Genomic DNA, 14,202 nt, shown 5'->3' on the forward strand with positions numbered 1-14,202 from the left:
GCGCATATGTGTTTGGCACTCTTTTGTAACATTTACACGCCACTTTTCTTTTGTAACACCTTATTTAATACCTCGCACATTTTGATACTTGCGCCAGTTCCACAATTGCCTACATAGCGCTTATTCTTATGGTTGAGTGTCTGCCTTATATTGCCGTATTCTGCCTCTACCTGTAACCTGCACACACTTGGCACTTTTTTCCCTCAATTAATGCACCGTTTGCTATCTCATGTATTTTGTTTTGCTCACAATTGTCATTTTTTGCCTCATGTAACGTTTGCTAACACATGTATTTTGTTTGTTCACAAATGTCGCTTTTACCACATGTAACTTGTCGTCTGTTTATGTAATTTGTTCACTTGTAATTTTCTATTCCTATTGTGAAGCGCTCTGACACAGCCAGGGTAAAGTTTGCGCTATTTAAAAAAAAAAAACACACACACCGAGGCTGCAGGGCAAGCCACGCCCCTTCCGTGACGAGTGCTGACATCACTGAAGGGACGGGCCTTACACCGCAGTCCCAGGGGGAAGAAACACGCCGCCATGCCTCGAGGCCGTAGGGATCCACGTGGGCTCCTTGGAAATGCCCCCTGGACCCTACGGCAGAGAACACCAGCACCGGAGCCCAGCCCCAGACATCCCCCGGGCAGCGCCTTGCTGAAGCGGGCTCGGGGGCATTTTAAAGAAAAAGAACGGCACAATTATGCACACGGGCTACGGAGCCCCACTGGGCACCCGGAGCCCGCCCCCCAGAGTCCCCCGAGCAGCGCCAGCCGCAAGCGGGCTCGGGGGGCATTTAAAAAAAAAAAAAACGGGACAGAAGCACCATTTGGGGCCCGGCGCCCGCCCCACCAGAACACTCGGAGTCCGCCCCAGACACCACAGCAGCCCCCGAGCAGCGCCCTAAGGCAAGCGGGCTCGGGGGGCATTTTAAAAGAAAAAAAAAAGTGGGACAAAGCAGCATTCGGGGCACGGAGCCCCCGCCGGACACACAGCCCAAGCCCCAGCAGCCCCCGAGCAGCGCCCTAAGGCAAGCGGGCTCGGGGGGCATTTTTTAAACAAAAAAAGCGGGACAAAGCAGCATTCGGGGCACGGAGCCCCCGCCGGACACACAGCCCAAGCCCCAGCAGCCCCCGAGCAGCGCCCTAAGGCAAGCGGGCTCGGGGGGCATTTTTTAAACAAAAAAAGCGGGACAAAGTAGCATTCGGGGCACGGAGCCCCCACCGGACACACAGGCCAAGCCCCAGACACCACAGCAGCCCTCCGAGCAGCGCCCTAAGGCAAGCGGGCTCGGGGGGCATTTTTTAAACAAAAAATCGGCAAACAGTATGAAGTCGGGCCCCACAGAGCCCCCCGGACACCAGGACAACAGGACCCTCACACCCCCGAGCAGCGCCATGGAGAAGCGGGCTCGGGGGCATTTGATTATAAAAAAAAGAAGCAGCATAAGGGTCCCAGGAGCCACGAGGACACCCGGAACTCAGCACCCTCGCCCCGAGCAGCGCGATGGAGAAGCGGGCTCGGGGCTTATTTTAAAAAAGGGCCTCATACCCCAAAAACCCCCTCAACTCCTAGCATACTGAAGGAACACCCTGCAAGAGCTCCTACAAGGTTCCACAACCATACTTCTGACCCTCAAATAACAACGGCTTGGTGAGTACAACAAAGGCCTTATTTATTTTGAATTTGTAAAAAACATTGTATTTTATTTTGATGGCTGTGGGACCCCTAAAGCAGTAGTAGCCTCTAACATTTATTAGCATTAAATGTACAACATCCTGGTAAAAATGTTTCTATGCTTTGTAAAAAATACACGTTCCCCTCTGCATGTACCCTCCTAAGGCCTACAACATTATGCCCCTTAAATACAAAACCTTCAAAACTCTGCGCCAGCCCCCACAACACCGCCTCTATTAACATTAATTGTCTACATACATAGCTTTAAACTCAAGCCTTCAACACAGCCTTTATTCATTTTAAATACATTTACATTACATTTCACGTCTTGTAAAAAAACTTCATTGGCACCATTATTCACATTAAACACAACACATCGCCTTAAACATTAACAGTTTACAAAGTACTCTTTAGCATTTTCAAAACTACAGTTTTGTATACTTTTAACACCACATAAACATACATACTTGCGCCATGCTTTATTTACCTTCCTTAAACTGTCACAGGCGGCTTCAATTTGGGAGAAGTTGCTCAGGTCCATTCTTGCCTTAAGTTCCAAGGGTTGTCTCTGGTGCAGAAATCCACAAGGTACAGCAAAAGCAGTCCAGGCACTCCCAAAGTTTTCTTGACTTGTTTGCTGGTGCAGGAGTCCACAAGGTGCAGCAAAAGCAATCCACGCCAGTTGCTCACAGAGGTTTTGAAATGGGTGTTTGGCGGTGTTCCTTAAGGGGCCTTTTTATACCTGTCCATGCATGCTAATTAGAAGCCCCCACACCCTTTATGACTTGAGGGGGTTTAGAACAATGTCACGGGGGTCTTTGGACGGGAACTTTTTTTCTATCCTTGTACAGTTTATGCTGTATACATCTGTTACTTAAACTCATGGCTTATCTTGGGAAGAGTAGGGTGCTTGGGGCCATAGCAAACATATCTAAATCTTCTGGACACTTTTATAATGGGCCTCATATGTTAAAGCTGTTTGGTCCTGCTCCTGGGAAGTAGGGACCCCCGGGAACCGGCTCTTGTCCCAGCCCTAAACCCATCACCCGTCATCTTTCCTGCCAGGGATATCAAGTTTTGGGACTAACCTGTCAAAAATGGGACTAGCCTGTCCAGTTTGGGACCAGGGGCTTGGGGTGTGTGAATTACATCCTAGCACTTGGCATCCTGTTTCAGGTTCTCATGGGAAGCCTTGCCTCTACACGACATCTGTCTTTGTCAACATCTCAAAGCTCAGGGTGGCTGTGGTTTATTATTTTATAACAGGCCCAAGCCTTCCTGGGAAAGTGAACATGGCTTGTACTTTTTAAAACACCCTATGGGTTTCCCAACAGCTACATTTTAAAAGATCCCTTTTTTTCAAACATAAAAAAACACCTCCCAACACACTGGGTTGGGGACTCAGGCCTGTTCAGCAGCTGTTTAGCCTGCAGCTGTCTGCAGCCCCCCCCCCAGTTTTAAACATGTACAGACATTTCCAGCCTACATGCACACACTTTCCTATGCACTTTTAAACATGTACACAATTACCACATGTTTTGCAGCCTGTTACTTCTTGGGAATATCCCTACATGTCACCCCCTTTTAAAACCAGGCCTGTTTAAGGCCAGGGTTTCCCGCCAGAGCAGTCAAATTTCCGGCCAGGAGTTTAAGACTAGGCTTTTTTTTGCTGCCAGACTTGTCAATATTTTTAAGACTAACATGTCAAATTTAAGACTAGGATTTTCCAGCCAGAGCTGTCACTTTTGCGACTAGAAAAAGTTGAAATGAAGGTATCACTATATACTACTTATATGGATCAAGATATTGTTAACCGATTAAAGCTTGATTTTGTCAGTGGCTCATTAGATCATTCCTTCGAAACACCACCAAACACTCTTTGCCAGAGTCTTCTGGCTATAGAAAACCCACACAGATGGTGGAACTTTTGCCCTATTACTCCACCTCGCGTAAACAAGATTTAGCTTGGTAAAAATCCTGTCATGGCGTGCAGGAACAATGCATATGAACCGAATGCAAGAGACTTGTTTGTGTCGATTTCATACTATTAGCTAGTGGGGGGGCAATCCGCCCCAGGCGGCTCCATTTTGGAGGCGGCAGCACACCTGCTTGCAGACAAGCACTGCACCACAGCGCCGGTGGTATGTGGGTCCCAGCCAGGGCCTTCAATCCTGTAGCACGCGAAAGCGCTACCAATGACGGCCCTGGGTATCATGTTTGGCCAGCCCCCGCGCTGTAGCAGTGGAACGCACCGTCTGTCGCGCACACCAGTGAGTGCGCTCTCAGGCTCTCTTGAGTGGAGTGTTGGTGCTTGCATGCACTGGGCCTGGCCTGCCACCTGTGCTGCTGTGGCCTCGCCTGGAGTCGACTCGAGAGTCGAGAAAGACACTGACGGCCAAATTAAGGTAAAGCGAAAATTAATTTCATTTGAATTTTTATACAGCATCCCACTTGCCGAATTGATCATTACGTAACGTTTGTTCTTGTGCCTGAGTGTCTAGCATATATTGGAGTATTTTACCTCTAATTGTACTTTGTTTTCTCTTGTAACCTGCACACGTGTCACTTTCTCCTCCTGTAATGCACGGTTTTCTACCTCATGTATTTTGTTTGCTCACAATTGTCACTTTTACCTCATGTAACTTAACGTCTGCTTTTGTAATTTGTTCACTTGCAATCTTCTCCTCATGTATCATTACTGTTCCTATTGTGAAGCGCTCTGACACCTTCGGGTAAAGTCCGCGCTATATAAAAACGCATAAATAAACATAAATAAATAAAATAAATAAACTAAACTTAAACTCTGCCGATCTACACGCCGTCCTTTTGAACCCCCCCCCCCATTCCGGCCATGGGCGCCACCCATGTTAGGAGTTTGATGGCATTTTTGTTTACAAAGCCCATCCCCGATGGAAAGCCAGTGGAACGAGTGATGTGCTAGGTAGGAAGTCACCAGGGCGTAGGTCTGTAAACGGAGGCTGCTTATCGATGGCATCTTTACTTCTCTCTCTCAAAACGGCTCTTCACAGGAAACAGGAAATGTGACTTAATCACACTACAACACTTTCTCTAGGTGGCAAGGTTTCATAACCGGTTAACCCAGATTCCCACCCACCCCAAATCCCCGCACCACAACTAATGAGTCGAGCAGTAACCCAATATCGGTGATATCATTTGTATGGGACAGAAACTCTTTCCAGAATAAGTTAGTCAGATTGCATGAACACCATGTATGGTCGTGGGAGCCAGTGTCATCACATCCTCTCCTACATGCACCAGAGCTGCTGAACTTCACCCTCAGTCTCCCTGCTTCTAATGCCATCTCAGCAGCACCTTGCACACACTCTGTTTAGGGAGCCTTTTGCTGATCTCTGCCATATAGATACCCCAGAAGTTTTGGGTATATCAGTTTCGAATTCTCCTGAACAGTTCTGAACGTGTGTATGTGATTAGAGGGTTACTCCCTTTACAGTGACTGTAGGCAGATTGGAGATCATGTGTCTTCCATTTCCTTCAGAAAAGAGGTAATCCCTCTATGTGGCATCCATACTTGCTCCGCTTTACATTATCTCATTTTGCCCATTGTAAAACATGTGTAAGTCTATGTGAGTCTCTTCTTCCCAGCCTAATTCTGCGGAACATTGTTCTGTGCTTTTGAAATTGCTATTCTTATATAGTGCACGGAAAGCTGAAGTTGACTCGTCTGCTCATCTATGAATTGCTTTATCGGGGGCGGCAATCTGAGCGCTAGCCCCGGGCGCCAGAAGCTGTAGCTACGCCCCTGTTTTTCTCCCAAAATACCTCCTCACATTCATTTTGTATTTAATGGGCAGGACTTGCATTTCAAAGAATAACATATTATTTTGTAACACTTGTCTGCCTTTTGTGTAATTTCCGCAGATGAAATCAAGCAAGTTTCGTCATGGCTTAAAATCAAGTGGTTTCGCTCGAGGAACATGCAAGCTGTGAGTATGCAAATCTTCAACAGAGAATGTCTTCATGGAGGTCATTTAGGGATCGCCAGGGGTCACATCTGTGAACCCTGGCTTGCTTCCTGTGACCCCCAGCACTGTCACTGTGGCCCCCTGGCCTCAGATGACAGTAGATAACTTGGAAAATAATCATTTATTTATATCGTCTGTGGCTCCTGCTGCCACTAAGCTTGTGGGGAGAGTAAGAAAGAAATACAGGAGGAGAAGGAGAGAGTATGAGAGAGAGGAGCAGCAGTGGTCCGTACAGGTAAGCGTGGGGGCGGGGAATGGGGGGATGTCAGCAGAGGACGGAATAGGATTTATTTATTTATTTATTTATTTATTTATTGTCCCCTATTCCTTCGTCTGTCGACTACTGCCCCCCTTTCCGCCCTGCCCCGCCCCACCCCGCTCACTTGCATGGACTACCGCTGCAGAGGAGGTAATGGTAAAAGCCTTTGAGGTGAAAAAAGAGTAAAATAACCAAAGGAAGAAGACACTGTAGAGAGAAGGGTGAGAGATCAAGAGACAAATACAGGAGGGTGTATGTTTGAGAGAGGCAAATAGGGATGAAAGAGACATCAATAATACTGTTACATATACAAGTGAAAAAGGACAGATAAGAGGGTAGGAGAGGTGGGAGAAAGGTGAAATTGTTTGAAAAAAAGACAGAACAGGTGAGAAAGGAGATCAGTGAAAGAGGGGGGGAACACGTATTATACGGAGATCAGTGGAAAGACACAGTTAAGATAGACAGGAGGGGTGAACAAGAGTGAGCAACAGGTGAGAAAGACGTGACAGGTAATAGGAATATTAGACACGACGTCTTTGGGGTCAAAACATGTGATGTAATTTCCTCTACCCCTGGCACTTGGGTGAATCAACATCCATGAAGATACTCTTTTAAGTATTCCAAACAAACACTCACAAAGATAAGAATCAGTAGACAGTATCATTTTAGGAGTGACTTTGGTCCTGATTACAAGCTGGGGATAAATTAGGACCCCTGTACAAACAAAAGTTTGCATAATGATGGGAATTTTAAGTTGTGTGATAATTTCTATATTTTGCTCTTTTCGTCTGATACATTTGTGCTGGTCAAATATGCCAATGAAGTGCAAGCCAAGCCATGGGTTGCTGCTGAGTGCAGTTAATTATTAACGAGGACCCAGGTTCACTGAAATTCTGACTCACGGCCGGGCGGGCACACGCACAACAAGGCTGGAACATTGAAGGGGACTCGAGGGAAATCTGGGATATATTATTTAACAAGGACTCCATATTTGGACACTCTGCACCTTTCAGTTTATCACCATTACTGTTAGACTTGGCATCTTTGGTGTGGTTTCCCCCTATGTTATTGCCTCTGCCTCAAGTATTTTTGATGCTGTGCTGGATTTCGTTTTTGCTGGTTTAGATGCTTTGGGCACTTTGCCACTGCTGTTCAGTGTCAAAGTGCAAGTGCTCCCCATGTAAATTATTATAGTGATTGGTTAACCATGATTGGCATATTTGTGTCACCAAGAAGTCCCTTGTAAAGTGCACTGAGTATGCCAGAGCTGGTGATAACAAATGCTACTAGTGGGCCTGCAGCACAGATTGTGCCACCCACATGAGTAGCCCTAAAATGGTGTCTCAGGCCTGCCACTCCAGTGCCTGTGTGCAGTCTGTGAACTGCCATGCCCTCCTGGCCAGTGTCCCCACTGACCAGGCCTAACCCTTCACTTTCTGTACACATTGGTCACCCCTATGGAAGGCCCAAGGTACCCCCTTGGGCAGGGTGCAGTGTATGTGAAAGGTAGAACATGTACTTGTGCAGGTGACATGCTCTGGTAGTGAATTACAGCCATTTTCGTTTTTTACTATTGTAAGGCTATCTTGCCCCATAGGCTACCATGGGGAATGCTGGCTACAGTGGCTACCAGCATATCTTCCCATAGTAGCAAGATAGGGCATAGAAGTCTGGTATCCCTGAACTCATCATTTAATAACACATCTTTTAGGAAAGGTTGTTTTTAAATCCTGTGTTTGAGAACAGCAAATGGTGGCAGCGCACAGCAAGTGCAGGCGGGTAAAGTATATATTCCCAAGGATCTAGTACAGAATTACCATAGGAGTGGAGATATTTATGCCTGGTTTACTTCTTATGAGATTGCATTGAGAATGAATGATGTGCCTGAACAGCATTGGGGGGCGGGCCTATGGAAACTTTTGAGGTTTCTCGGAGGAGTGCTCTAGAGCCCTTAGAGTTAGCAGGTACCATGACCTATCCCAATATGAAGGAGGACTTATGTCTCAGGTATGGACTTACTCCAGAGCAGTACAGACTGCAGTTTAGGAACTCTAAGAAGAGAGAGTCTGAGACTTGGTTGGAGTGTGGGAATTTGTACTCACATGCACTGGAAGGTTGGATGAAGGGCAGCAAAGTAACTGATTATAAGGGGTTGTTGCATTTAATTAGTTGGGAGCACTTGAGAAGTCTTTGTGTTCCAGAGCTGCGCCAGCATCTTTTAGACAGCATGCTGACAGACCCCATTGAGCTTGCTAAGGAGGCGGACCGCTGGAACAGTACCAGGGTCCACAGAGGTATTGTGGGTACCACAGCCAAAGGTGAGCCGGGTCTCTAGCAGAAGAGTGGGGGGAACCAGGGTAACCAAAAGGAGTTTTCTCAAGGGCCCCAAAATAGTTCCCAGGGAAAGGAATCCAAACACCCCAGGCCTAGACAGCCATGGCCCCCTAGGGGCAGCGGGACAATAGAGACAACAGGGACAACGGGGGTCCCCCTACCTGCTATCACTGCAATGAGGTGGGCCACTTTGCTCCTAGTTGTCCCAAGAAACCTCCAGCTCCCACTGGTGCTCCAGCCCCAGGGTTAGCAAGTGTAGCTTTGAGAGGGGATTTGATTTCTAGTGGGGAGGAGGGACTAGCAGTTATGACCCTTGTCTCTTTGAGAGACCAAGAGATGGTTCAGGAAACCTTATTGCCCCCTAACACTAAGAAATACGGGCAGAAGGTGATCATCAATGGGAGAGAGACAGAAGCTCTGAGAGACACAGGAGCCAGCATGACATCCGTGAGATGAGGGATCTCTGGTCTCTTGGAAGTTGTTCTCAGTAATGCCTTGCCTGTAGACTGTCTGCTAGGTAATGACCTGGAGAGTTCTCCATGGAAGGATGTGGAGCACCGAACTCATTTGCAGATGTTGGGTTTGCCTGAGTGGATCTGTGTGACCATGCGTGCTGTGGCAGCCAGTAAGGGTGATTCAGCAGAACTGGAGCCTGAAACAGTGGCCCAGAGACCTGCCAGGAGAGGAATAGGCAGGGGCGCGGGAAACCAGCCCCAGCTGTTCCCACGGTCCAGGAAGGAGCAGAACCTGAGGGGGATGCCCTGGAACCTACAGGGGAACAGATGGCCGAGCTGGGTGACCTGCCTGAGCTGACCCATTGGCAGCAAGAAGGTGGGCCCTCCAGGGAGGAGTTTTGCAAGGTGCAAAAAGAGTGCCCATTCATCATTGGTGTGTGGCAACAGGCTGCAGACAAGGCAGCAGGTGGGGCATCCAAACATCATCTCATTTACTGGGAAGATGAGTTATTGTATAGTGAGCCTAAGTTTGCTGAGCCCGGTGCAGCCTGTGTGCTGGTGGTACCCGAGCGCTTCAGGAACTTCCTAATGGGTCTGGCTCATGACGTTCCTCTCGCAGGACATCTGGGGCAATACAAGACCTTCTAAAGGCTTGTCACCCACTTCTACTGGCCCCAGATGAAGAAGCACGTCGGTACCTTTTGTAGAACTTGCCAAACATGTCAGGCCAGTGGCAAGAGCGGAGGGAAGTGCAAGGCACCCCTCCAACCCTTTCCTGAGGTGAGCACCCCTTTCGAGCGGGTGGGCATTGATATTGTGGGGCCCCTGGACTCCAAGACAGCCTTAGGCAACAGGTTCATCCTGATCTTGGTGGACCATGTCACCCGGTACCCGGAAGCTGTCCCTCTCAGGAAAATCACAGCACCCGTGGTGGGCCATGCATTGATGGGGATCTTTCCCCATATGGGATTCCCCAGAGAGGTGGCCTCCGACCGGGATACCAACTTCATCTCTAGGTACATGAAGTCTCTGTGGGAGGAGTGTGGGATAACTTATAAGTTCACCACTCCTTACCACCCTCAAGGAAATGGGTTGGTTGAAAGGTTCAACCGCACCCTGAAAGGTATGATTATGGGCCTAGCAGAGCCCATGAGACGGAAGTGGGACATCTTTCTACCAAACTTTTGCCCGCAATTACTTACGGCAGCGAGGTACAAAGAGGAAGAGATGCAGTATCTCTGGACAAGGCTGTGACATCAGCATACAGAATCATCTTCGCCTTGCCAAAATATACCTCCCCGGCTCAACTTAGATTAGATTTATAAAGGGGGTGGTGATGGACAGAGCATCTGAATTAAGCAGAACACTCCTACCCAGTCAAAAGATCAGGGCTTGATCCATCACCATTTTTTAGCTCACTGCACCATCCCAGCTCAGAACCTGGCTACATGCAAATTAGTCTGACCCTGGCCCAGTGCATCATGGGAACAGGGCAGACCAAACTACCAAGCCAATTCTTTACTGGAAAGGAAACAAGCTTCCGGGGACCGGTTTCTGGCATTAAAGCCGTCTTCGGCCTGGCTTGCTTGAATCCTGATGGTGCAGTGAGCAAGGGACTCATGTCTGAGCATACCCTTCCACTCCTATAGTGGCCAAAACGATTCATAAAGGGGTGGTGATGGACAGAGCATCTGAATTAAGCAGAACACTCCTACCCAGTCAAAAGATCAGGGATTGATCCATCACCGTTTTTTAGCTCACTGCACCATCCCAGCTCAGAACCTGGCTACATGCAAATTAGTCTGACCCTGGCCCAGTGCATCATGGGAACAGGGCAGACCAAACTACCAAGCCAATTCTTTACTGGAAAGGAAACAAGCTTCCGGGGACCGGTTTCTGGCATTACAGCCGTCTTCGGCCCGGCTTGCTTGAATCCTGATGGTGCTGTGAGCAAGGGACTCATGTCTGAGCATACCCTTCCACTCCTATAGTGGCCAAAACGATTCATAAAGGGGGTGGTGATGGACAGAGCATCTGAATTAAGCAGAACACTCCTACCCAGTCAAAAGATCAGGGCTTGATCCATCACCGTTTTTTAGCTCACTGCACCATCCCAGCTCAGAACCTGGCTACATGCAAATTAGTCTGACCCTGGCCCAGTGCATCATGGGAACAGGGCAGACCAAACTACCAAGCCAATTATTTACTGGAAAGGAAACAAGCTTCCGGGGACCGGTTTCTGGCATTACAGCCGTCTTCGGCCCGGCTTGCTTGAATCCTGATGGTGCAGTGAGCAAGGGACTCATGTCTCAGCATACCCTTCCACTCCTATAGTGGCCAAAACGATTCATAAAGGGGTTGGTGATGGACAGAGCATCTGAATTAAGCAGAACACTCCTACCCAGTCAAAAGATCAGGGCTTGATCCATCACCGTTTTTTAGCTCATTGCACCATCCCAGCTCAGAACCTGGCTACATGCAAATTAGTCTGACCCTGGCCCAGTGCATCATGGGAACAGGGCAGACCAAACTACCAAGCCAATTCTTTACTGGAAAGGAAACAAGCTTCCGGGGACCGGTTTCTGGCATTACAGCCGTCTTCGGCCCGGCTTGCTTGAATCCTGATGGTGCAGTGAGCAAGGGACTCATATCTGAGCATACCCTTCCACTCCTATAGTGGCCAAAACGATTCATAAAGGGGGTGGTGATGGACAGAGCATCTGAATTAAGCAGAACACTCCTACCCAGTCAAAAGATCAGGGCTTGATCCATCACCCTTTTTAGCTCACTGCACCATCCCAGCTCAGAACCTGGCTACATGCAAATTAGTCTGACCCTGGCCCAGTGCATCATGGGAACAGGGCAGACCAAACTACCAAGCCAATTCTTTACTGGAAAGGAAACAAGCTTCCGGGGACCGGTTTCTGGCATTACAGCCGTCTTCGGCCCGGCTTGCTTGAATCCTGATGGTGCAGTGAGCAAGGGACTCATGTCTGAGCATACCCTTTCACTCCTATAGTGGCCAAAACGATTCATAAAGGGGGTGGTGATGGACAGAGCATCTGAATTAAGCAGAACACTCCTACCCAGTCAAAAGATCAGGGCTTGATCCATCACCGTTTTTTAGCTCACTGCACCATCCCAGCTCAGAACCTGGCTACATGCAAATTAGTCTGACCCTGGCCCAGTGCATCATGGGAAAAGGGCAGACCAAACTACCAAGCCAATTCTTTACTGGAAAGGAAACAAGCTTCCAGGGACCAGTTTCTGGCATTACAGCCGTCTTCGGCCCGGCTTGCTTGAATCCTGATGGTGCAGTGAGCAAGGGACTCATGTCTGAGCATACCCTTCCACTCCTATAGTGGCCAAAACGATTCATAAAGGGGGTGGTGATGGACAGAGCATCTGAATTAAGCAGAACACTCCTACCCAGTCAAAAGATCAGGGCTTGATATATCACCCTTTTTAGCTCACTGCACCATCCCAGCTCAGAACCTGGCTACATGCAAATTAGTCTGACCCTGGCCCAGTGCATCATGGGAACAGGGCAGACCAAACTACCAAGCCAATTCTTTACTGGCAAGGAAACAATCCTCCGGGGACCGGTTTCTGGCATTACAGCCGTCTTCGGCCCGGCTTGCTTGAATCCTGATGGTGCAGTGAGCAAGGGACTCATGTCTGAGCATACCCTTCCACTCCTATAGTGGCCAAAACGATTCATAAAGGGGGTGGTGATGGACAGAGCATCTGAATTAAGCAGAACACTCCTACCCAGTCAAAAGATCAGGGCTTGATCCATCACCGTTTTTTAGCTCACTGCACCATCCCAGCTCAGAACCTGGCTACATGCAAATTAGTCTGACCCTGGCCCAGTGCATCATGGGAACAGGGCAGACCAAACTACCAAACCAATTCTTTACTGGAAAGGAAACAAGCTTCCGGGGACCGGTTTCTGGCATTACAGCCGTCTTCGGCCCGGCTTGCTTGAATCCTGATGGTGCAGTGAGCAAGGGACTCATGTCTGAGCATACCCTTCCACTCCTATAGTGGCCAAAACGATTCATAAAGGGGGTGGTGATGGACAGAGCATCTGAATTAAGCAGAACACTCCTACCCAGTCAAAAGACCAGGGCTTGATCCATCACCGTTTTTTAGCTCACTGCACCATCCCAGCTCAGAACCTGGCTACATGCAAATTAGTCTGACCCTGGCCCAGTGCATCATGGGAACAGGGCAGACCAAACTACCAAGCCAATTCTTTACTGGAAAGGAAACAAGCTTCCGGGGACCAGTTTCTGGCATTACAGCCGTCTTCGGCCCGGCTTGCTTGAATCCTGATGGTGCAGTGAGCAAGAGACTCATGTCTGAGCATACCCTTCCACTCCTATAGTGGCCAAAACGATTCATAAAGGGGGTGGTGATGGACAGAGCATCTGAATTAAGCAGAACACTCCTACCCAGTCAAAAGATCAGGGCTTGATCCATCACCGTTTTTTAGCTCACTGCACCATCCCAGCTCAGAACCTGGCTACATGCAAATTAGTCTGACCCTGGCCCAGTGCATCATGGGAACAGGGCAGACCAAACTACCAAGCCAATTCTTTACTGGAAAGGAAACAAGCTTCCGGGGACCGGTTTCTGGCATTACAGCCGTCTTCGGCCCGGCTTGCTTGAATCCTGATGGTGCAGTGAGCAAGGGACTCATGTCTGAGCATACCCTTCCACTCCTATAGTGGCCAAAACGATTCATAAAGGGGTTGGTGATGGACAGAGCATCTGAATTAAGCAGAACACTCCTACCCAGTCAAAAGATCAGGGCTTGATCCATCACCGTTTTTTAGCTCACTGCACCATCCCAGCTCAGAACCTGGCTACATGCAAATTAGTCTGACCCTGGCCCAGTGCATCATGGGAACAGGGCAGACCAAACTACCAAGCCAATTCTTTACTGGAAAGGAAACAAGCTTCCGGGGACCGGTTTCTGGCATTACAGCCGTCTTCGGCCCGGCTTGCTTGAATCCTGATGGTGCAGTGAGCAAGGGCCTCATGTCTGAGCATACCCTTCCACTCCTATAGTGGCCAAAACGATTCATAAAGGGGGTGGTGATGGACAGAGCATCTGAATTAAGCAGAACACTCCTACCCAGTCAAAAGATCAGGGCTTGATCCATCACCGTTATTTAGCTCACTGCACCATCCCAGCTCAGAACCTGGCTACATGCAAATTAGTCTGACCCTGGCCCAGTGCATCATGGGAACAGGGCAGACCAAACTACCAAGCCAATTCTTTATTGGAAAGGAAACAAGCTTCCGGGGACCGGTTTCTGGCATTACAGCCGTCTTCGGCCCGGCTTGCTTGAATCCTGATGGTGCAGTGAGCAAGGGACTCATGTCTGAGCATACCCTTCCACTCCTATAGTGGCCAAAACGATTCATAAAGGGGTTGGTGATGGACAGAGCATCTGAATTAAGC

This window comes from Lissotriton helveticus, chromosome 1_1 (assembly GCF_964261635.1).
Source record: "Lissotriton helveticus chromosome 1_1, aLisHel1.1, whole genome shotgun sequence".
NCBI lineage: Eukaryota > Metazoa > Chordata > Amphibia > Caudata > Salamandridae > Lissotriton > Lissotriton helveticus.